We start from the raw sequence: 26,751 nt of genomic DNA on the forward strand, positions 1-26,751 counted from the left end.
GGTTTGTCAGAGGTGCAATTATATGTGCATAGTTTTTAATAAACCTTCGGTAATACCCAGTCAAACCTAAGAACCTTCTTAGCTTGGATACATTAACTAGTTTGGTCCATTCTTTTATAGCTTTGATTTTATTAGGGTCCACCTTTATGCCTTCATGGTATATAATGTGTCCAAGGGATTCTACTTCTTCCTTTCCAAAGGTGCATTTGGATTTTTTTGCATAAAACTGATGCTCTTTTAGTAGTGTAAGAACTTGATCCAGATGTTGTAAGTGCTCCTTCCAAATTTTACTGTAAATTAAAATATCGTCAACGAATACTAATACAAACTTCCTAAGATGTGGACGAAATAATTCGTTTATAGTTGCTTGAATCGTTGCTGGTGCATTGCTTAACCCAAACGGCATTACTTTAAATTCATAGTGACCTTTGTGTGTTCGGAATGTTGTTTTTGGTATATCTTCCAATCTGATTCTGATTTGATAGTAGCCTGAGCTTAAGTCCAATTTTGAGAAGTATTTTGCGCCATGTAGCTCATTCAACATTTCATCGATAAAGGGAATTGGGAACTTGTTTTTAATTGTTATTTTGTTCAATCCTCTATAATCAATGCATAGCCTGAATGAACCATCCTTCTTCCTTACCAATACCACTGGAGCAACATACAGACTTTTACTTTTCGAGATGATCCCACACTTTAAAAGGTCTTGGATTAATCTCTCAATTTCTGTTTTTTGGTGATGTGGATATCGATATGGTTTGATGTTGACGGGGTCTGACCCTGTTTTGACTTCAATTGTATGCTCAATTTCCCTGTTAGGAGGCATTTTCATGAGTAGGTCTTGAAATACTTTTTCATGCTTCTGAATTAGATCTTGTATCTCTAGTGATTCTTCACTGATCATATTTGCAGATAACATTTCTAATTGGTGACATTGTACTACATAAGTGGGTGCTCCTTTTCGAATCATCTTCATCATCTGAGTTGATGATAGAATTTGATTCTCTGGTGCTTGGAATCCATGTAATTTGTACCTCTGACCTCCCCATTTAAATCTTATGAATTGTACTTGATGGTTGGCAGCATAAGTACCTAGAGTTTGTAGCCATTGGATACCTAAGACTACTTCTACTCCACCTAATGGTACAGTGAAGAATGGAGATTCTAAATTAAAGTCTTGAATCTGCAATTTGACCTTATGTCATTTCCCTACTTTTTCAATCTTCTTACCATCAGCTACCATCACTTTCATGTTTGGTAAGGGAAATGTAAAAATATTGAGTCTCTTTGCCATGGTTGCATCTAAAAAATTGTGGGTGCTATCAGAGTTAATGAGAACCACTATGTTGTTCTTCTTTATATGTCCTTTCAACTTTAAAGTCTGAGGTTGTGATATACCTGCGATAGCTGATAGTGACACTTGCAGAATACTTCCTTCATCTAATTCTGGTGAGAATTCTGGGGCATCTTATATTTCTTCTATATCAGAATCTTCACTGTTTGAATCATTAGTTGCTTCACAATTATATAGGTTCTTTGATTCTTTTCCCTTAGCACACCTATGTTTGGGGTCCCACTTCTCACCATAGCGTTTGCATTTGCCTTCTTTTATCCTTTGTATTTCCACATTAGATTTTTCACCTTCACGACGATGTGGTGGAACATATCTTGTATTATTTGAATCCACAGACTAGGGCACTCTTCGTCTTGAATATACTTTTTCTGGTTTTGACCACAGTATTTGTTCAAATTTCTTTTCAGTAGTTTTTGCTTTTCATCTTGCTACTTCTATTGTCTTAATGTCATGAAGGTCAAGTTCTACTTGTAAATGAGTTTTAAATCCGGAGATGTATGATTGAACTAGATGAGACTCTGATAACCCAGGTACTCGTGTCACTAAGGTTTCCCATTCTTGAGTGTACTCATCCACACTTCCTTTTTGTTGTAATTTGATGAGTGATGAAAAAAACTCTTCTTCCCTTACACCTTGGAATCTTTTAAAGAATGCATCTTTAAATTTCCTCCAACTGATGGCGATTGTCGTCTTCTTCCACCACATATACCAATTATATGCTTCTCCTTCCATTTTCATGGATGTGTGCCTAAGCCTTTCATCATCATCGTTGATGTCATAAATCTCGAAGTATTCTTCTGCTTTATTTATCCATGCAACACTGTATTTTTCGTTTCCATCGAATTTAGGCATCTCGACTTTTGCCCTTCGCTGATATGTCGCTAATGGTTGAGCGAAAAAAGGATGTTGATTGGTAAATGTATCCCAAAGTTGCTTATTTGAAAAAATTGTGTTACTATTTTCTTGGTGGGGCGTCGCTAATTTTTTGGGAGATTCAGCTTTTTGAGAATTTGTTGATTTTGTTGAGTCCAATGAATTGTGCTCTAAATTTTCTCCATCTTCTTGGAGTAGTTGTTCAGCTGTAATATCATGTTTTCTACACAAGTGGTTCAACAATGCCAAGGTCTGTTTTTGATTTATTTCGATTTGGCTATGGTTCTGCCCCATCTACAGTTCTATTTGATTTGTCGTTTCCTGTAGCCTCTTGATATCGTCAGAGTGCCCATTAAACTTATTCTGGAAATCAGCTAATTTTTTTATTGAAATCATCGGAGTGGTTAATAATCCTATTCTCCAATTCAATCATTTTTTTATTGAGATCAGCCATTGACATTGACATGGAGCGAGTTTGCGGGGGTGTAAATTTCTCTGCCAGCGTAATATTTTTTTTAATCAAAAGATATTATTAAATTAATAATATATATATATATATATATATATATATATATATATATCTATATCTATATATTTGAATTAATTAAAAAATTTATTATTTTAATTAATAAATATTACTTACATATATGTAATTTTTTTATTATATAGTTTTAATTCTATATAATTAAATTAAATATATGTAATGTGATATCTGTAGGTGTATGTAATACTTTATTTAGTTAACCGAATGTACAGTCACGTCCAACCCGGGATGGTCACGTTTCGTTTGACCGTTCGGCCTTCGAGCGGATATCACCAGGTCACCGCAGATAAAAAACGACGACACTTCACCGATGGTTCAGCGTCACACCTCCGCAATAGGAGAACCCACCGCAATGGAACTGCAGGTCAAAAAAGACGACGCAGACCTCACCGTTGATTCAGCGTATCACCCTCCGCAGTCTTCCGCTGATGTTTCAGCGTATCACCCGTCGATGTTTCAACGTATTACCCAGCGTATCACTCCAGGCAAAATACGCACAGCCCACACGCATTGTTGTTTTATGGGAAGCCCGTGGGGCCTGATGGCCAGCAGAACTTGTGGGTCTCACCAGTCTAAAGTTGGCTCTAATACCAGATGAAGTAGCAAACTTCCGTAAATAACGGAAATAAGTAAATATTTATTAATAATTGAATGATGATGATTACATTTTTGTGAGAGGCCCAGGCTATATACCGCCTTAGGTGCCTCTTGGTGAACGGGCATGATCTTTGATTGTGCCCTTTGCTTAATAAACTACACTAACTAATTTTTACATAATATTAACTAATTTTTACAAAGCAACATTAATTAACATTAGCATCAGATTAAAACATAAGTTAGTATCACATTACATAAACAAATAACACCACCATTCAACAATGCACAATATCCAAGATTATAGACACGAGATTTTTAGGTGGAAACCCTTTTATGTGAAAAATCATCGAATGCTTCTTAATACAAGTCTTCAAAATTTAAATCAATAGGAAGCTCCAACTTCTTGAACCATCTTCAACTAGGACACTCCAATGCCCTGATTTACCAGCTTCAACTGGAAGGACTCTCCAATGCCCTAGTTTTATTAGCTCTGACTGAAAGGATGCTCCAACACCCTGCATATGCTCCACCCTACCCTAACACCACCCTACCATCTTGGAGTGTTCTCAAGCTCCAACCTGAAGGAAACTCCACTCTCAACTTGGACCACCCAACCACCTTGAAGACAAAAGATAGAAGAATGAGATATATGACATTGAATACATTGTTTAGCCACGACTGTTTTCATTAACACTGTCAAAATGCCTCTGTTGTTGTGATATTATTGTCAATGCCACTACTGTCACTATTGTCAACTAGCAATCATCACTATCTTTGCTATACAACCACTCATGTCTCTGTCAATACTGCTCAACTACAGATTGCAAAAATAAACCCTAGCAACAACAAATACATTATCTGGCGAATAGTCCTATAAACCCAAAATAGCAAACTATGATGCAAACCTCAGTATACATCAATAATTAATTCTCTATAGACACTCAAGCATATATATCAAACCCTAATAACAACAATTCAGTGATAGCATCGACATACGCTCAGTGATGACATCAATTCCATTTCCAAATTTTGCTCAGCGATACACACACTATCATCAACAACCAATAATCAATTTGATCTCAATTACCAGCATCAAGAAGATACTCATCAAGTAACCTAACAAAACCTCTACAATATGATATCCTCTAGGCATCTTAGCAAAACCCTAGCAACAACAACATGATCTCTCACTCAATTGAACCTTGTCATCACTTCAACAATATATATATAATAGTTATGTCCAGGTCATAAGCAATTGACTCTAATTTCACTATCATGCAGATACTCTTAGTACTTTAGTCACAACAACAAGCAATCACCCTATATGCTAACCCTATATGTGCTCAATACAACAATACTAGTAACTATTTATCTTTGGATAGAGATCCTCACTCAACCATTCACAACAATTATAGCATCTTCACTCAACCACCACTCAAGATGCAATATGAAACAACAGGCTCTGACTAATAAAGTCATATAATCACAATAACTGTGAATGACTTTGCACCACTTATCCATATGCTTGGATTACATCACCATTGACATACATGGGTGTATTCTAGGTTGTATTTGTATTGCAAACAACTACAAGAAGTATGCTCTCTATACTCACAGATGTTAGCGATATGGTTTCTCTTATCTACCAATCGCATCACATTCTTCTGCACAAGTACCACTAAATTGGAGATACTATGCAGATAAACTTCATTACAAGTGACTACCAGATCGCGTTCTTGCTTTCGATCAAACATTGGGAGATGTTGTGATGAGTTTATTACCGCAGTTCTTAACCAAAGTAGACAAGCTACAATGAGTTTGACTATGGATTTGTTTCAAGCACCATGACATAATAGAGACATGCATATACAACTAATGCAAACCAATCCATGGTTTTTCCTATTGCGCGTAGGTATGCTCAATGCTTGAAAAATGACATTATAAAACTATGATATTGTCACGACTTACATATGTAACTAATCAACTTACAACTCATTGTAGCTCAACTTACATGTGATGTATTATTTGTTAACCAATTGTGACCATTGAAATAAACCATAGCTCCTCTGCCACAGGTTGCTTTGCTCACTTAAGATATCAGTGTTTGCTCTAGTCTATGTGTTTTTAATTGTTGCATCCATCAACTGGTCAATACGATTTATATGCTTGCCATCACTTCAATGTGTAGGTATTATGTATTGGATTGCACATAGTTCAATTGTTACAATCAACGCCCCTTTCCTCTATTCAAAAACGCATGCTCAAGCCACATATTACACTAGCTACACATAACTAGATTAGAAATAATTACTCTATCACACCAAGGCTATATGTCATGATGATGCCACAGAAAAGGCTTGAGAGAAGCCGAAAATTTATGTGCCTAAGTGAGCTACAAAACAAACTCAAAAGGGTCGAAATCTGTCCTAAAGAGAGGCCAAACATATGTACAAGAATTCCTCCTTAAACCCACAAAAAATTGTTTTAGTGAATAAGCCAAATCTCTCTTAGAAAAATGCTGAATAGCCTTGTTACCCACCATTTTGTGGGTAATATCCCTAGGAGAATTTTTTCCTCCAAGATGGTCCTCGGCTGGCAGCCAGCAACCCCTTACAGCCACCAGTTATCTCATTGTGCCATTTCTCTACCACCTAAGCCAGCCATGTGGTCCCTCGCCCATCTGTCATGATCGTATGTTTGAAGGTGGGCCTCCTGAATCGAAAGGTATGCCTTGTCATTTGGAAATTGAGTATTGTAGTTTTCTTTTCATGGACACTTCTGGGCATGGATTAATGGGAGATTCAGCGGAAAGAATGGGCTAGGTTTGTGCTTTTGTCCCCTAGACCCCTTTTAGGAATTAACCTTGGATTCTAGTCTTGTGGGATCTCTTTTACTGACCATATGGTTCGAGGGATGGTATGTCACAGGAAAATCTGATTTTGGTTGTGTGGTCCCGCTCCCTTATTCGCTTATATTACCCCATTTTCATTCATTGTTATCTCATTCATCATTTCTCCTGTTGGGTCCACATTCCTCCATTGGGTCCACATAGGGTTAGCTTGCCTCTTCCCCTTTGCCCACGACTTGGGTCATGGCCTGGAATGAAGCCTGTAGGTTGATGTAGCTGTAAATAAAGATAAAAACATATATGGCCACATTCAACACGAAAATGTACCACAAAATGCAAAAGTTGGTCGATACAAATACATTTAGCACGTGGGAAAAAGCCAAATACATGAGCTCTAGCCCATCATCATGGCCATCACCCTGGTTCCTACAGGTTCTATGAACCTCCTCCATCATATAGGAACCCATGATTGTCCCAACCCCTGGTGAGCAGTGAGTCGCTCCACCTTAAAAGGGGGTATACACTATTATAACTTATGCATCATGCTCTTACCCCTTGAGCCTGAGCAGTTAATAAAATAGTCATAAAAAGGAAAAAGGTGTATAAAGAAGGGTGGGAAAATCAAGCTTGGGGCACCTCATGTACCACGATTTCTCCCTCCTATACATTATAAACCCAAGTGTGGGCTTCCCTCTTATTAGCTACCCTTGTACCCCAACATGTGACCCAGACCTGCCCCTTCTCATTCCTTACTTCATTCACCTATCTGCCACATGCCACCACCTTTTGACGGATGTACCTTGACTATATTATCCCCTTTAGAAGTAGAACCCACCTAATAGGATTGTTGGTTAACCCCATTTGGAGTTTAGGAGACATTGGCACATCTTGAAGCCCATTATGGGAGGGCAGGCCATTATGAAGTCCCCACATGTGGTCCATGGTTAGGTAAGCTCATTTACTCGATTTCTCTAATGACTTGTTCTACTGGAAAGCTAGGAGGTGCATTGGATCTTATGTAGGATTGCAGATGGTTTTCATCTTGGGTTTGGTTTCCCTATACAGGGACTTAATCCTCCAAAGGGCTACATTGGCACATGTAGGGTGAGTGTTGAGAGCCATGGGCCTCCACAACAGCAGATTGCACTCCATGGGTCCCCACAGCCATTCAGATATTCCTCGCGATTCACTTATTGGAAGAGGAGGATGCACGTGATCCATCATGCCCAGCTGGCCCCAGACTTACACCATACACTTGGCATATGATCCAGGGCTTGCACGATGTTGTGGCATCACCCACACCATCATCCTAGCCCTTGTAGGCGATCTACATGCATCTTCGATTTGTTTGGAGATCCATGAGGACACTTGTGTGTCACCACATGTCACCACAAGTTATTACAAGGGGCCAACCCCTTGTCCACTGCTTTTGAGGGTCCTATTCTTCATTGTGGCACCCACGGACCTCATTAGGCCTCTTAGAGGGCCCTACGACATGCATAGATTATTATTTGACCTCTTGAGAGGCTTATTTTTTTATTTATGGGCTAGTTTGATGGGCTTGTCACCAAAAGTTGAATTATTAGAACATTATTTTATTTTTGGAGTTTATGTAGGCCAAGGAGGCTAATTCGAACTCCTAAGTTGTGTATAAATAAAAGTGAGGTGAGCTCATTTGCTCATCATCACTTTGGTTTGGATCACTTCTCTCTCTTGAGATTTTTGCATTTTCTAGAGGATATATTGGAGCTTTATGGATGAATTTTGATGTGTGGATATTGGTCTATCTTCTCTTGGAGCTTCTCTCTTGTCAATTGTGAATGTTTGGATATACTCAGTTACATGTAAGTACCACTGTTTTAAAAATCATTTGAGTCAGCTCAGATTCGACCGAGCTGACTGAGCCATACTCCTCCGGTGGCCGGTTCAGTAACAAACCAGTCGGCTCGGCAGAAAAACCAGTCTAGTGGCCGGTTCAATAACAAAATAGTTAGTTCAGTTGAGCCCGAGTTAAACCGACTGAAACGGCCAACGATGCCCAAAGACGCCAAGTGATATCTTTTGGAGGGAAAAACGAACCCCAAACATAATTCTAATTTTGTTTTAGGTTATCTTTAAGGCCATTTACCTCTCCCAAGCCTATAAAATCTACCCAGCCCCTTCACATTTCCTCAGAGCTATCTCATTGCATTTGTGTGAGAATTTGTGAGGAGTTTGTGAAGAGTGTGGAGTTTGTTTTTGGAGCAGCCATGAAGAGTCTTGGGCAATCATTGGAGCAGCAGTGAGGAGCTTCTTAGGCAGCTATTGGAGCAGCATTGAAGAGTTGGTTTGTTGGAGCAGCATTGAGGAGGCAATTTGTGCCTAGAGGTATTTTTTTTCATTTCTAAAATCTATTTTTTCTTCTTCTTTTTTTTGTGCAAATCTGGAAATTAAAGAGTATTTTTTGTAAAAGAAATGAGCATTGAAGCATTTATTTTTTTCATTTTCAGATTTTTTCCTTTCATTTCCAAGTTCAAATATCAAAAAATGGCTCCTAGAATGAAATATGTTGCTTGGGCATATGCTGAAATGATTGATAATAAAATGCATTGCAAATTTTGTCATAGAAAATATAAGGTGGGTAGAGGGGGCATTCAGGGGCTGAAACAACAGTCGGTTGGCGCTAGAAGCCAAATTACTCCATGTGAAGCACCATCAACACAAATTGGGAAGATTAGGAAGGAGTTGCTAGATAACTTTGAGAAGTTTGAGCAAGAAAAAACTAGGCAAAAAGAAATAGAGGCTGAAATTGGGAGGATGAGTATAAAACAAATGATGGCTGCCAACCCCAATTTTGATTATGAGGATTTTTCATTTATCCCTTTCATTGATGCATCCAACCCATTTTTCTATGGTCCTCCCTCTTTGGAGTCTATTCAAGAAAAAGGTAAGGGTAAAATGAAAAAGAAGGGTGATATCAAAAGTTATTTCACGCCCTCCTCTCCCTCTGATAGTGCACATGGTCCTCAAGTTAATAGAGGTCAAATGTAACCCACTTTTTGTGGTTGGTGTATGGGGAAAGATTGGCTATGGGCTTCATTTATGAGGCTATGGATCAAGAAAAGGAGCAAATAAAGACAATATACAAGGATAGAGTGGCTAAGTATGGGCCCATTTGAGAAATCATTGATCAAAGATTGAACAATCAACTCCATCGCCCTATACATACAACTAGGTATTTTTTGAACCCAAGGTATCATTATAAAGCTTTGGATTCAGGAGCTTTGACTAGGGAGGTTAGAGATGGATTGATTGACTGCATTGATCGCATGGTCCCTAAGGAGAGTGATCAGTTGGAGATACATCGACAGATCACTTGTTTCAGCAAAGCCCCAAGTACCTTTAGTAAGAACCTAGCAAGGATTGCAACGGAAGTAGATGAGTCAAGTAAACAAAAATTTCAATTTTCAAATTCTTATTTTGTTAAATTGTTTATAATTTGAGAGTTGGATATAATTTGTTGAGCTAACTCATTACACTACTATGTTTTTTGCAGTACAATGGTGTGAGGCTTTTGGCAGCCATTGTCCTCAATTGCAGAAGTTTGCAATTTGTATTTTGAGTCAAACTTACAGTGCTACTAGGTGTGAGCGCAATTGGTCTGTCTTTGATTCACATGAAGAAGAGAAATCGTTTGGAACAAAAACGATTAAATGATCTAGTCTATGTCCAATACAACCTCTGACTAAGACACAACCAATTGTGGAACAAATACCTGATACAGATCCCATTTTGTTAGAAGATATTGATCCAACATTAGATTGGGTGGTGGGGAGTCATCCAACAGAGTTTTACTTTGATGAGGATATTGGTCTTGATTTGGATTTATAGATGGAGGCATCAGTTTAACATAATGTTCAGTTGAATGCAGATCCACTTGTAGAAGGGAGCCTTCGCTGAGGTGACAATGGGCTAAGTCTCTATTTGTTGCCCTTGGCCTAGCATTTTCCCTTTAGGGATCCCCTTTAGGTCCCCATACTAGTTTAAGAAGTAACATTTTGGTGTTGTTGTCCGGGAGGAAGCAGACATACCTCCCTAGTGAATCATTGAGGAATTGATTCATTGACGACATTTATAAAATATTCCTCTCAAGACTCCACTCATTGTCCAATCCCCTAGCTTACTTGAAGGCGAAAACATTCCTCCTTTAACCAGGGTTGTTGCAAAAAGGAGACAACGAACTCCATTACCTGTTGGAACCACCCTTTTCCCTGAATTTGACAAGGTCAATGATACATCTCAAAATATGCCATCTAGTTCAAGCACTGACTCCAAAAAAGATCAACCCAAAATGACCAAGAGTGAAAGACACTTGGTTAGTGTCTTTGCCCCTTTGAAATTGAGTAATGATCCCAAGCCATTACCTGAAAAATTTAACCGATGGTTACCCAAATTCAAAGGGGATGCTACTTGGACTGCCCATGGGTTTATTGAAGTATTCTACTAGCCGATGTCCCATAGAATGATATTTGATGAAGATAGGATCATGAAGCTTTTTGTCTCATCACTTGAGGGACAAGCAAGAGATTGGTATCTTAGCCTTCCCCCTGTATGCTCCGATTAATTTGAGGACCTATTCATGAAGAGGTGGTCATGCAATGCCCAAGGGACCTTCAACATTGAAAAGTTCTACCAAATAACCAAGGGAAGGGAAGATGTGCGAGAGTTCATTCAAAAGTTTGATAGGGTAGTCAAATATATATCTTATCATTTTAAACCATCTTAAGCCAACATCCTTGACAAGTTCATAAAGGTTATGGGTGGCCACCTCACCTATGTGTTGAGGGATAAGAAACTGTCCACTTTGGCCGAGGCTAAAGAAATGGCAATGGAAGTTGAAGAAACCCTATGAATTTCAAAGGTTGATATCAATGATCACCCTGGAGCCATAATTGAAACCAAGAAGGAGAAGTCCAAAGGTCAACACGAAGAATCTCTCCTTACGATTCCAAAAGGATGGAAAGGTTCACCGAAGAAGCCAATGCATGTGACAGGGTTGTCATGAACAAAATCATTGCCTTAGAAAAGGCCCAAAAATCGAGTTATATCCCTAACGGAAATCTTTTTCCCAAAAAGAAAAGTGAAGAAGATAGGTCGAGCTCTTCTCAAATCCCAAACACATTAGCTCCAACTAATGTTGTTGAGTCAGATTCTTCATCCAAGGATGAGGAAAGTGAAGGTGATGAGAGTGAAAGTGGACAAACTGATGAGAAATTCAATCTTGTGGAATTTGACATCTTCAACATTTTGCTAGGGGGATCATACACGCATCCTCCCATTAGTGAGCTCACCCTTAAGGAAGAATCCATTCTCAATTCCGATAGCCAAAGAAGATTCAAAGGGGTCCAATATTTCCGAAAGGAAAAGGACAAAGACCCCTCACCTCTTAAGGAATCGTCCAAGGAAGATCTATCACCTAAGCAAGACCCTCCTAAAGAATACATCCGCAAAGTTCCTCCCAAGAAGGATCCCCCAACAAAAGTCAATCCAAAAAAGGATCTTCCTAGGAAAAAAATGTCAAGAAGGAAAAGGGGAAGAAAATTAAACTCAACATCGACATAGAAGTTGTCGTAGGAAAGATGACCATACTTGTACCCTTAAAGGAGATTGCTAAGCTTCCCGAGAAACAACAACAACTTAATCAGTCCCTGGGGATTCAAGAAGAAGAACTATTTGAAGAATTGCAAAACATTCATATTCTTGACCGAAACCCTGGGCGCGAACCTTTCTTGGTTAATTTGGCTATCAATGACCTCTTCTTACACAATTGTATGTTAGACTCAAGAGCTTCCGCTAATATCATGCCTTTCACTGTTATGAAGCAATTGGGTCTTAGCATCACTCAACCATATAAAAGGGTGTGTGGTTTTAATTCCAAACCTGTGGAAGTGGAAGGTATCATGAAAGACCTTATGGCTTCTTGAGCTAGGAATCCCAATATATCCTTCCTCATGGATGTTATTGCTATTGATATTCCTGGTGTGTGGGCGATGTTGTTATCCCGAAAATGGGGAGTTATCGTTGGGGGGGCACATTCAAATGGACCTATCATACGCAACCATCCTGCAATCTGATGGCACCCCTTTTATCCTTTCTAGGGAAATTGCTTATTTATTGCATGTAATCAAGCTTGGACCATACTATGAGACATGCAAGGTTGAGAAACCTTCCTATATCCACTTTGTTGTCACACAGAATATCTAGGCACCGGGACAACGACTCAAATAAAGGGTTGTCACCCTGATCCCCAATCTCTCCGTTTAAGTTGTCAACCTACAACATGCTAAGGGGGGTAGGCCCTACGAAAATGGAATGAAGAAGAACTAGTTGGGAACCAACCAGTTCGAGAGACACAATGAAGCAACCAAGTACTTGATTAAGATTTAGCAAGACTTATAGGATTTGATTAAATTTAAATGATTGATACTAATGTCTTATGGAGTCAATGATCTTGCTAGGGAAATTAAGACCAAGTAATTGATTAGCCACTGTTGCTTGGATGAATAACTATCTTATATGAAATGCAGACCCTAAAGCTAATGTGAGATGCATGAATCTTGGTAAATTTTAGTTAAATGCATAAGTTTAAACCCTTCAACCCTTTCTATATTGAGCCTCATTTCGTAGTAATTGGCAGAGAGAAGATAAGGTGACTCTGACGACGCAAGGTCATTGTTATAAGTACTATTAAAAGCAGGTTACTCAAGCAAAGATGGATGGATGCCTATATTTCTATCGTCCAAGCTTATGCTTGGAAGTAAATTTTAATTATGCAGAACTAACTTTATATGCAAATGCATGGGATGAGGAGACGAAGCTAGATTCGAGGATTAGAAACGATTATGTCGAAAAAGCCCTTTAATCACCGAAATGAAATTTTCATTTCACTAGACAAATATTTAAAGCTAAAACCCTTAAAATATCACAATTAAACCACAAGCTTAAACCTTTTTTATACAATTATAGCTCAAAGAGAACAAAAACTTCTTTACAATTTAATGTCAATGCCAAAAATATCATTCTTAGGAAACAAAAGATATGCAGTTTATCACAATTCCATGATAAAGTACTTTAATAATTACTCGAAACATTCACAAAATATTTAACATGCAACAAACAGTAAATAATTCAAGTAAATAGATCACGCTTAGAGTCAATTCAACGACGAACGATATCAATAGATGTCAAGCAGAAAAAACCTTAGCATACAAAATACTATAGCAATTAAATTTTGAAAATTTAAATACCATGAAAAACTATGAAATTTGAATGCCAAGCAATTTTAAACAATTCCATAATTAAAATGTTTGTTCTTATGTGACCCAAATCCAGAAATTTTTTATCACTTTACCATAGTCAATCTTTATAGATGATTAAAGAAAATTATTCAAACATGTTTGACTATATTAAAAAATTTAATACCACAAAATTTTCCCTTTAAATTTTAAAGTCCAAAAAACCCCTAACACAAATAAAAACCTAAGAAGGAACTTTAGATTAAAAATTTAATTATTCCTTAGGCAAATTTTTAATGTGCTAGGTTTTATGAAGCAAATTTAATGTGGCAAATAATTAATTAAGTTTCTTAATGTGACAAAAGTAAAAAATCAAAAGGGTTTAATAACTTAAATTTTTAATGGGCCAAAGGCCACATAAAATTTTAATTCTTTTAATGTGAAAGCACAAAGCCCTGTTTTGATTTAAGTCAAAGTCACATAAAATGGAAATGATTTTTTTTTTCAAGTTTTTGTTTTTATTATAAACAAAATCAAAATGTCAAAAAACATAAAAATAAAAATAACAAAATATCAAAACCGGAAGGAAAAGAAAAAATTAAAAAATGATATTCTATTTCTAAAAAAAAAATCGAAGTCATGCAAAAAAAAATAATCGGATTTTATTAAGTTTTCTTTTTTAATTTAAAAAAAATAAAAACTAAAAAATAAAAAATAAAAATAAAATGATAAAATGAAAAGCAACAAAACTAAAAGTTGAATTTATTAAAGGCATAACGCTAATGAAACTAAAACATAGAAAACAAAATAAATGTAAAGAATGAAATTGTTTAGGCTTTGTGTGCAAGCAGACTCAGTGATGGCAAATGCAGGAGAAGACTTTAGGTTTCGACAGCGACAACGAAGGAGATGGGAGGCAGACACATGATAAACTTAAGGAATGCAGGGTCGAGGGAGGAACAATGAGGGAGCTTGTCTATGGCCACGGAGGGAGAGCCACAACAAAGGAAGAGCGAAGGGAATGGAACTCGGACGTGGAGGAAGAAAGCAGACATGTGAGGGAGGAAGTGAAAGAGACTGCGAGAGAGATTCTTTTGCAGGTTGAAGGAGCTGCGAAGAGGGAGGCCAAACAGTGTATGGCAGTGGGAAAGAAAAAAAAAAGAAAAACGCAGAGAAGGTGGCTCGAGGAGAAGGGAGAAAAGAGGTGTGAAGTATATGAAAGGAGAAACCACAGACAAAGGATAAGAACTCGAATTTCACAGAGGATGATAGTTGCGTAGACGATGGGGTAGTGAGGGTTAGAAAAGGAAAAACGCAGTAGAAATTGGTAGCCCAAAAACCTCAAAATAAACCCAAAAATTTATATATTATTTTTTTATGATATATTCCTGCTTCAGATTTCCTTTCACAAAACCTATGAAATCCTCAGAAAATATGAAACCCTTCAAACTATAATTTTTTTTGAATGATGTCATTGCAAAGTGATATTGAGGTCAAATTTTACCCTCCAGGGCCTAGATCTGGCTTCAAATAAAAATTTCCCTCCAGATCTGAACCTACAAAAATGAAAACATAACATCCAAAATCCAGATATAAAAAAATAAATAAAACCCCATAAACCCAAGTTAGAAAACTAAAAAAAATTACAGATCTATGCACAAAGATGGTAGATCTATCAGATTTGAGGAGTGCGAGTCCAACTCCGCTCCCATATCTGATAATCTAAGGCTCTCAACAGCCAGATCTATCAATTTTCCACAAATATTTAAAAATAAATTTTTGAATTTTTTGGAGAGGTACTAGCACAAAAAACACCTTGCAGGAAAAATAATTTAATCTTAAGATAAGCCCTAGAGCTTATGTGAAGTAGGCATTTCAAAAAATATACGTTGAGATTCGGCTTGTCCAATTGAGAACTATCCCGAAATGCTCAACGAAAACCTAAAAGATCTCCTACAAATACTAGATCAACCCGTCAAACCAAGTAGAGAAATAGAACAATGATGAAATTCTGAAGAAATAGAGATACTTGCTACTTCGATCAAAATTAAGAATGCTACCGTATATCCAACAAATTGAATAAGATACTTGTATTCAAATTATTCTAAAAGAGTTATTGATTGATAGTTTTCACATAACATTTAGCAGAAATTAAAACAATGTTACCATAAATTCGTGAAGATGAACACTACGACACGTTGAAACCTCAAAGACTTCTGCATTAATTCAAAAAAGTATACAAGAGAGCTTGAGAGATTAGTACACGATTTAGAGATCGGATGAAAAGACAGATTGATACTGACCTCTAATTTATAAGTAAAATCTCCAACGGTTAGTTGGCTTGATCTTTGCCAAATTAATCTCAATCGTTCATAAAGATTTAATTAATCTTTAATCACCACCATCGAAATTATTTAATTTGAGGAAAAATCGAATTTTTCATTTATATGATTTTTAATTAATTCAAAATTAATTATTTTGAGTTAATTTCCTAAAAAATTTGACTTTGACCTAACCACCAAGTCCCAAGGGTCCACAATTTTTTTATTTCCTCAATATTCTCTTGGCCGGGGAACTCCAAAAATCAACTTCTTTAAAACCCATGAATTTCACCATTGAAGCAATTAATTTTACCTAAGACACAAAATTAGTTAAATTTTTGGATTATGATTAATTTTAATTTTGCCAGAAAATTTAATTAAATGACTGATAAGGGGATTAATAATTTTTCCAACCCTCTAATATTTAGCCATGATGTCTAACTATGAGGGACTGTGCACTAAATATTATTTTACATGAAGATTTTACATTTTGATACATGAAGGGGGAAAACCTGTTCGTTATAGACCCTCAACATTTACCCATTTTTGTGACACAAAATATAATCTAGTAGACCAAGTGGCTTGTAATAAAACAATCCAACCAATAGGTAGAATTATCCCCAAATCACTTTTACATAGACTCGATCTAAATCACTAGGACTCGCCTAAGATCTTAGCGACAAAATCCACCCTAGCTTTAGGGTGAGGTTGGAAAGGAAAACTATGCCGATCATTTGTGTCTAGAGACACAGATGAATCAGTGAGACAAAAAACCTCTTAGAATGGAGATCGTCACCAAAACCATAGGTTTACCTAGGTTATTACATGCAGATGTAGTCATACTGAAATTATTTACATTTTACATGTGTAGAGTGGGTTGACATATTTATAAAATTGTCAATTGATAATGAAATCTGAAAGGCGTGAAGACTCAAACATGATAGATCCCTTTTGCGAAAAAATGGTGTACTATTATGGGGTCGTTGACATAGAGTGGTTAACATCTCGCTGTACTTGGGGACATGTTGCTTCATTGGAAGAATGTGAGAATCCAGAATCTACATCCAAACAACACACAAGATTACATAAGTAGTGTGCATTTAAAAATAATCATATAACGTTAAGAACATGAAAGAAAATCTCATCAACATGAAAATTAAATCTAATCTTAAAACATAATTGAAATTGTTGAAATAATATGGTGTAAGGTTAGAGATACAATACAAAGGATGCCTTGTGGCATCAGAGGTGTTCAATATAGTGCATACTAAGCATTTTCTTGCTTTCAGGCAAATCTATGGGTTGTTTTTCTGATGTGCCATCCCTGATCCTGCATATTGTAGGACTTTGCTTATCTGAAAATGGAGTTGCTCTCGGCCATCAGATGCATCAAATCGCTTCCTTCTGTTTTTCTGCTTTTTTCTCTTCTTTTGGGTGGGCTTTGATGTCAACAATGAGACCTCTATAGATTTCCTATCCTGATCTTGAAGATGGTTGGGTGAAAGATCTGAAGAATCTGAAGTATGCCCAATCTTATTCTGAATATACTCTGTTAATGGTCATTAATAAACGCAGTCTTCCTTAACCAAAGTTGATTTGTCGTTAATAACCTCCTTGTGATGAGATAGGAAATGCTTTGGTGGACTAGGAGATCTATGAGTCGTGACAAACCCTTTGTGCTTTGGTCTGACCTGAAATCTCGGAACTTGTGCGCTTTTCATCATTTGCATCTTATCTTGAAGTGTGGTCCTTTCGATTCTGATGGCATCGACCTGGTTAGAGTGTTCAACATTCATAGTATTGATTTCCTTGGCAAGGCTTTCCTCCATGGTCAATCATTTATTTTGAAAACAATCTGACTAGCTTCCATATCTTTTATTATTTTCACTTGTTTTTCCTCCATGGCTAACAATCTGTTCTGAAGAGAAATCTGAGTAGCTTCCATGTTCTTCATCATTGTGTTATGATTTACTTGAATAATACTCATTTCTTTCTCATGATGATTATGCATGTTGGTCCTTATAGCCTCCATCTTCTGAGCAAAATTTTCTACTACGATGGCTATGTGATCAGAGTATTCAATTTTCATGATTTCTATCTCCTCATCACATTTTTCTATTTTGGTGTACAAAGTTCTCATATCCTTGGTGTAATCAACTGTCAATTTTTCTTGATTAAGTTCCATGTTTTTTACCAGCTGTGTTTGATTGAACTGCATGTCTTTAACCAATTGCTTTATTTCTTCAATAAGATGCTTATCAATTTCTCTTTCATCGTCGACACTGATTTGACAACTTGTTCCTGTTTTTCCACTATCATGGATTCCTCTTGCAATGGTACAAGTGGATTCATCATGAGAACAATCACAATCCCTGCAATATGGCATATTTTGATATGGAGAATTGTCTTGAAATATTTCATTGATAGTTGGGTTCTTTATAAGATCACTTTCATCCTTCTGCATAGTACTAGTGGGTAAAAGGCGAGCCACCTTGATCTCCATATCTATCTTTAAAAGCATCGATGATGTCTTGTAAAGAATCGAAAAAATTATCAGGATAATTACGAAACCAATTTCTAGCATCACTTTCCAAGGAAAGGACAAAGAGTTGCATCTTGACATTTTCATGATTAAATTGTGAAGGAAGAAAATATCTGGTTATTATATGAGCAACCTTGTGGAGATGCTTTCTAGCAGTGGTTGAATCACCACCCAAGAACAAAGGCAATTTATGAATGGCATCTCTCGGCATATCATGAAGAAATTTAGTAAAATGACACAGGGTAAACAAGTCATCCATGATGACTTGTTTAAAGGGAAAAGGAGGGACCAAATGGATGCTAGAGAGAGACCCTTGCTCAAGAAAATCAAGAGATCCCCAAGAAGTGAGCTTCTAGCATAAATTCTTGTAAGAAATGAAAGAAGTGGAGTCGCCACTTGAGCATGAATCTAGCTCTAAGATCCAAAAGGAAAAAACTAAAAGGTTAGTCAGGGAGAAGCAGATGGATACTAGGGAAGGTTTTTTGTCTGAGAAATAATGGATGAATAAGTGGAGTTGCCACCCAAAGAGGAAACCAACCAAAATGTCCAGGTGTTAAAGAGAATATGAAACGATTAATGAGAGGAAAAAAATAAGGCGATAAAAATATGAAGAGATCAAATGGTGCCAGGGAATGTTGTGCCGCTTGATGGACTAATGAATGGCGGAAAAGATAATATGATTAGAAAAATGTTGTAAGGATCAACGGCAAAAAGTGCCAAAAAATGTTGGCATTGTCGTCTAAAATGGAAGATAGAAAGATGAAGAGGAAAGATGAGTGTCGTAAATCCAAGGTCCAATAAATTGGTCCTCAGATACAGCGCCAAAAAAAGTTGTCGCACAGAATGTCTAGGCACCACGACAACGGCTCAGATCAGGGGCTATTACCCTGATCCCCAATCTCTCCGTTTAAGTTGTTTCCCTACAACAGGCTAAGGGGGGTAGACCCTATGGAAATGGAATGAAGAAGAACTAGTTGGGAACCAACCAGTTCGGGAGACACAGTGAAGCGACCAAGTACTTGATTAAGATTTAGCAAGACTTATAGGATTTGATTAAATTTAAACGATTGATACCAGTGCCTTATGGAGTCAACGATCTTGCTAGGGAAATTAAGACCAAGTAATTGATTAGCAACTGTTGCTTGGATGAATAACTATCTTATATGAAATGCAAATCCTAAAGCTAATGTGAGATGCAGGAATCTTGGTAAATTTTAGTTAAATGCCTATCTAAGTTTAAACCCTTGAATCCTTTCTACACTGAGACTGATTTCGTAGTAATTGGCAGAGAGAATATAAGGTGAATCACACTACGGTGTGATTAACGATACCTCTCTTGAAAATATAACATACCCGATGTCTCCGGTGCTACTGACAATTGTGGCTCTAACGACTGCAAGGACACCATTTTAAGTACTATTAAAAACAGGTTTCTCAAGCAAAGATGGATGGATATCTATCTCTCTATTGACCAAACTTATGTTTGGAAGTAAATTTTAATTATGCAGAACTAACTTGATGTACAAATGCACGAGATAAGGAGGTGAAGTTAGATTAGAGGATTAGAAACGCTTGTGTCGCAAAAGCCCTTTAATCACCGAAATGAAATTTTCACTTCACTAGACAAAGATTTAAAGATAAACCCCTTAAAATATCACAATTAAACCACAAGCTTAAACTTTTTTTATATAATTATAGCTCAAAGAGAATAAAAACTTCTTTACAATTTAATATCAATGCCAACAGATACTTTTAAAAAATACTCAACTTAGAAAACAAAAGATATGCAATTTATCACAATTCCATGACAGAGTACTTTAATAATTACTCGAAATATTCACAAAATATTTAAAATGCAACAAACATTAAATAATTCAAGTAATTAGATCACGCTTAGAGTCAATTCAACGAAAAACAATATCAATAGATGTCAAGCAAAAAAAAAAAAAAACACTTAGCATGCAAAATATTCTAGCAATTAAATTTCAAAAATTTAAATACCATGAAGAACTATGAAATTTAAATGCTAAGCAATTTTAAACAATTACAAAATTAAAATGATTGTTCTTATGTGACCCATATCAAGAAAAATTCTATCATTTTACTATAGTCAATCTTTAGAGATGACTAAATAAAATTATTCGAACATGTTTGACTATATTAAAAAATTTAATACCACAAATTTTTCCCTTTAAATTTTAAAGTCTAAAAAACCCCTAACACAAATAAAAGCCCAAGGAACTTTAGAATAAAAATTTAATTATTCCTTAGGCAAATTTTTAATGTGCTAAGTTTTATGAAGCAAATTTAATGTGGCAAATAATTAATTAACTTTCTTAATGTGACAAAAGTAAAAGATCGAAAGGGTTCAATAACTTAAATTTTTAATGGGCCAAAGGCCACATAAAAATTTAAAATTTTTAATGTGAAAGCGGAAAGTCCTCTTTTGATTTAAATCAAAGTCACATAAAATGGAAATGATTTTTTTTAAGTTTTTGTTTTTTATTTTAAACAAAATCAAAACATCAAAAAAAATTAAAAAATTAAAATTAAAAATGAAATTCGATTTCTAAAAATAAAATCAAAAGCCATGAAAAAAAATTTAATCAAAATTTCTTAAGTTTTCTTTTTTAATTTAAACAGAATCAAAACAAAACAAAAGAAAATGAGAAGATTAAAATGAAAAGCAACAAAACTAAAAATCGAATTTATTAAAGGCCTAACCCAAATGAAACTAAAACATAAGAAACAAAATAAAAAAGGTAAAGAATGAAATCGTTTAGGCTTTGTGTGCATGTGGGCTCGACGATGTTAAAGGGAGGAGAAGACTTCAGGTTTCGACGGCGACAATGAAGGAGAAGGGACGCAGAAGCAAGAGAAACTTGAGGAATGCAGGGCTGAGGGAGCATCGATGAGGGAGCTTATTTATGGCCGCGGAGGGAGAGCCAAGACAAAGGAAGAGCAAAGGGAATGGAACTCAGACATGGAGGGAGAAAGTCGACGAGTGAGGGAGGAAGTGAAAGACATTGTGGGAGAGAGTCTTTTGCAGGTTGAAGGAGCTGCGAAGAGGGAGGCCACAACAACGTATGGTAGTGGGAAAGAAAAAAAAAGAAAAGCGCAGAAAAGGTGGATCGAGGAGAAGAGAGAAAAGAGGTGTGAAGGATATGAAAGGGCAGCAGTAGACAAAGGATAAGAAATTGAATTTCACAGAGGATGATAGTTGCGTGGACAAGGAGGTAGTGAGGGTTACAAAAGGAAAAACTCAAGCATCAATGAGGAGGGTTAAAAAAAATTGAACTTTTCCAGATAGGAGAAAAACACAACAAAAATGGTAGCCCAAAAACCTCAAGATAAACCCATAAATATATATTTTTTTAATGATATATTCCTGCTTCAGATTTCCTTTCACAAAATTTATGAAATCCTAAGAAAATTTGAAACCCTTCAGACTGTAATTTTTTTTAATAATAATGTCCCTGCAAAGTGATATTAAGGCCAGATCTTACCCTCCATGGCCTAGATCTAGTTTCAAATAAAAAATTTCTTTCAAATCTGCACCTACAAAAACGAAAACAAAATTCCCAAAACCCAGATATACAAAAATAAATAAAACCCGAGAAACCCAAGTCAGAAAACTAAAAAAAAATTACAAATCTATTCACAAAGATGGTAGATCTTTCAGATATGAGGCGTATGAGTCCAACTGTGCTCCTGGATATGATAATATAAAGCTCTCAATAGCTAGATCTATCAATTTTCCACAAATATCTAAAAATAGTTTTTTTTTTTTTAATTTTGGAAGAACTAGCCCAAAAAACACCCTGCATGAAAAATAATTTAATCTTAAGATAAGTCTTGAAGCTTATGTGAAGTAAGCTCTTCGGAAAATATACACTAAGATTTGGTTTGTCCAACCAAGAACTATCCCTAAACACTCAACGTAAACCTAAAAGATCTCTTGCAAACACTAGATCAACCTTCAAACCAAGTCGAGAAATAGAACAACAACGAAATTATGAAGAAATAGAGATACCTACTCCTTCGATCAAAATTAAGAATTTTACCCTAAATCTAACAAACTGAATAAGATACATGTATTCATATTATTCTAAAAGAGGTATTGATTTATTGTTTTCACATAACACTTAGCAGAAATTAAAACTATGTTACCATAAATTCGTGAAGAGGAACACCATAGCACGTTGAAACCCCAAAGACTTTGGCATTAATTCAAAAAATATATACAAGAGAGCTTGAGAGCCTAGTACATGATTCAGAGATCGGATGAAAAGATAGACTGACACTGACCCCTAATTTATAAGTAAAATATCCAACAGCTAGTTGGCTTGATCCCTGACAAATTAATCTCAACCATTCATAAAGATTAATTAATCTTTAATCATCACCATTGAAATTATTTAATTTGAGGAAAAAACAAATTTTTCATTTAAATGGTTTTTAATTTACTTAAATTATTTCCTCAAAAATTTGACTTTGACCTAACAACCAAGGCCCAAGGGTCCAAAATTTCTTGATTTCCTCAATATTCCTTTGGTTGGGGACTTCCAAAAATCAACTTCTTTAAAACCCAAGAATTTCACCATTGGAGCAATTAATTTTACCTAGGACACAACATTAATTAAATTTTTGGCTTTGGATTAATTTTAATTTTGCCAGAAAATTTAATTAATTGACTGATGAGGGGATTAATAATTTTTCCAACACTCTAATATTTAGCCATGGTGTCTAACTATGAGGGAACATGCACTAAATATTTGTTTGCATGAAGAGGGAAAACCTGTTCGTTATAGACCCTCAACATTTACCAATTTCTACGACACAAAATATAGTCCAGTAGACCAAGTGATTTGTAATAAAATAATCTAATCAATTAGCTAGGATTACTCCCAAATCACTTATACATAGACTCGATCTAAAACATTAGGACGCCTAAGATCTTAGCGACAAAATCCACCCTGGCTTTGAGGTGAGGTTGGAGGAAAAACTCTGTCGATCATTTGTGTCTAGTGACACAGATGAACCAGTGTGACAAGAAACCTCCTAGAATGGATTCCGTCACCAAAACCATAGGTTTACCTAGGTTGTTACATACAGACGTAGTCATACTGATATTATTTACATTTTACACATGCAGAGTGGGTTGACATTTTTATAAAATTTCCCACTAATGATGAAATCTAAAATGTGCAAATACTTGAACACGATAGATCCCTTTTGCGAAAAAAGGATTGTACTACTATGGGGTCGTTGACATAGGTTGGTCAACACTCCCTACCCAGGAAATCTGAATCCTCAACCGACCAGTCTCTCAAACAAGAAAAAAGTGGAAGCCTAAGAAAGAATATAAGGTTGGGGATTTAGTCTTGATAAATAAAAATCCTGTACTTGTCAAGATTCATTGAAGGGATGACTATTACTACATTGTTAAACTTAACGACGAATTTTGGCCTGAGCCAGTAAAATTAAGTCGTATCACCACCTTCCTTGAACTTGACATTGTATCATATGCATGGTAGAGTAGGATGCATTGCATGTTGATTCCTACATTAGAAATAACATCATATGATATTTCTCATGGAGATAGGCTCATATTTGCATATTTTATTTTATGTTGATTTTATGGCCTAACATTTTAGCATGTGAGATCATGAGACGACATGAAAGCATGTTTCCCTATGTTTTTCCATCTGCTATATGTGTAGATGACAGGTCTACGGTAACCAAGAGGTTTTGAAGTTCTCGTGACCTCCCATTCGAGTAGCTTTGCCAACTTCTTTGAGAGATCACATCCCAGTTGGAGCCAGATGTTACCCACCATTTTGTGGGTAATATCCTTAGGAGAAAAAATTTCTCCAAGATGGTTCTCAGCTGGCAGGCAACAGCCCCTTATAGCCACCAGCTAGCTCATTATCCCATTTCTCTGCTATCAGAGCCAGCCATGTGGTCCCTCGCCCATCTGCCCTGATCGTATGTTTGAAGGTGGGTCCCCTGGATCTAAAGGTATGCCTTGTCATTTGGAAATTTAGTATTGTAGTTTTATTTTCATGGAAACTTCTGGCCATGGATTAATGGGTGGATTCTGTGGAAAGAATGGGCTAGGTCTGTGCCTTTGTCCCCTAGACCCCTTTTAGGAATTAACCTTGGAATCTACTCTCGTGGGATCTCTTTTACTGAGCATTTGGTTCCAGGAAACCCCGATTTTGGTTGCGTGATCTCGCTCCCTTATCCGCTTATGTTACCCCCTTTTCATTCATTATCACCACATTCATCATTTCTCCTGCATGGGTCCACATAGGGTTAGCTTGCCCCTTCCCCTTTACCCGTGACTTGTGTCATGGCCTAGAATGAAGCCTAGAGGTTGATCCAGCTGAAAAGAAAGATAAAAGCATATATGGCCACATTCAACAGGAAAATGTACCACAAAATGAAACAGATGATCTGGACAAATAAATTTAGCATGTGGGAAAAATCCAATCCATGAGCTCTACCCCATCATCATGGCCATCACCCTGGTTTCTACAGGTTCTATGAACCTCCTTCATCATATAGGAACCCATGATTGTCCCAACCCCTGGTGGGCAATGAACCACTCCACCTTAAAAGGGGGTATACACTGCTATATCTTATACATCATGCTCTTACCCTTTGATCCCCGAGCAGTTAATCAAATAAAATCATAAAAAGTAAAAAGGCATATAAAGAAGGGTGGAAAAATCACAGTCGAGACACCTCATGTACCACGATTTCTCCCTCCTATAAATTATAAACCCAAGTGTGGGCTTCCCTATTATTAGCTACCCTTGTACCCCAACATGTGATCCAGGCTTGCCCCTTCTCATTCCTTATTTCATTCACCTAGCTACCACATGCCACCACCTTTTAACAGATGTACCTTGACTATATTATCCCATTTAGAAGTAGAAACCACCTAATAGGATTGTTCACCCCATTATGAGTTTAGGATACATTGGCACATCTTGAAGCCCATTATGGAAGGGCAGGCCATTATGAACTCCCCACTTGTGGTCTATGATTAGGTAAGCTCATTTACTCGATTTCTCTAATGACTTGTTGTATTGAAACGCTGGGGGATGCATTGGATCTTATGTAGGATTGCATATGGTTTCCATCTTGGGTTTGGTCTCTCTATATGGGGTCCTAATCCTCCAAAGGGCTACATTGGCACATGTAGGGTGAGCGTTGAGAGCCATGGGCCTCCATGGCAGAAAATTTCACTCCATGGATCCCCACATCCATTCAGATATTCCTCATGGTTCACTTATTGGACGAGGAGGATGCACCTGATCCATCATGCCCAGTTGGTACCAGAATTACACCATGCACTTGGCAGATGATTCAGGACTTGCATGATGATGTGGCATCACCTACACCATCATCCTATCCCTTACAGACAATCTACAAGAATCCTTGATTTGTTTGGAGACCCATGAGGACACTTGTGTGCCCCCACATGTCATTTGGAGCACCACAGGTTATTACAAGGAACCAAACCCTTGTCCACTGCTTTTGAGGTTCATATTCTTCATTGTGACACCCATGGACCTCATTAAGCCTCTTAGAGGGCCCTACGACATGCATAGATTATTATTTGACCTCTTGAGAGGCTTACTTTTTCGTTTATGAGCTAGTTTGGTGGGATTGTCACCAAAAATTGAATTATTAGAACATTATTTTATTTTTGGAACTTATGTAGGCCAATGAGGTTAATTCGAACTCATAAGTTGCGTATAAATACAATTGAGATGAACTCATTTTCTCATCATCACTTTGGTTTAGATCACTTCCCTCTCTTGAGATTTTCACACTTTTCTAGAGGATGAATTGGAGCTTTATGGATGAATTTTGATGTGTGGATATTGGTCTATCTTCTCTTGGAGTGTCTCTCTTGTCAATTGTGAATCGTTGGATATAATTTGTTACATATAAGTACATGATTTTTAATGTTATTCTTGTTTACTTTTGTCATATACGTTGGACTTGGATTTCCGCTTTTCTAAGGCTAATTATTGCATGCATTTACTGCTTAACACTGTAGAATTTGTCTTTATTATAACATCTCTCAATGTATGGGGCATGTAATATGAGCGAAATCTCCTAGGGGTAATTCTATCAAATAATTTGACCTTGTTTTGTGGTATTCAACAACCCTCCATTTATTAATGATAGTAGTTAATATTACATTAATAAATGGGGACTCTTCAAAAAAATCTATCTAAAAAACAAAACCTAGCATTTAGCCATTTCTTTTATTTTTTGGAATAAAGAAAAGATTAAAAGCAAAACCCTCTTTGTAGAAAAACTATTAGAAATTTACCTTCACACATATAGCATAATTTAAAAACCACCAAAATACCTT

The 26,751-nt window shown here is 36.6% G+C and overlaps 1 pseudogene; it reads left to right on the plus strand.

Moving 5' to 3' along the window:
* The first annotated feature begins 14,356 nt into the window (after nt 1–14,356).
* LOC149205437 (putative arabinosyltransferase ARAD1) overlaps nt 14,357–26,751 on the plus strand; it is a 134,745-nt pseudogene continuing 122,350 nt past the window's right edge.

This window comes from Pinus tabuliformis, chromosome 1_2 (assembly GCF_031772625.1).
Source record: "Pinus tabuliformis cultivar Carrire ecotype Pingquan chromosome 1_2, CPIR1, whole genome shotgun sequence".
Taxonomy (NCBI): domain Eukaryota; kingdom Viridiplantae; phylum Streptophyta; class Pinopsida; order Pinales; family Pinaceae; genus Pinus; species Pinus tabuliformis.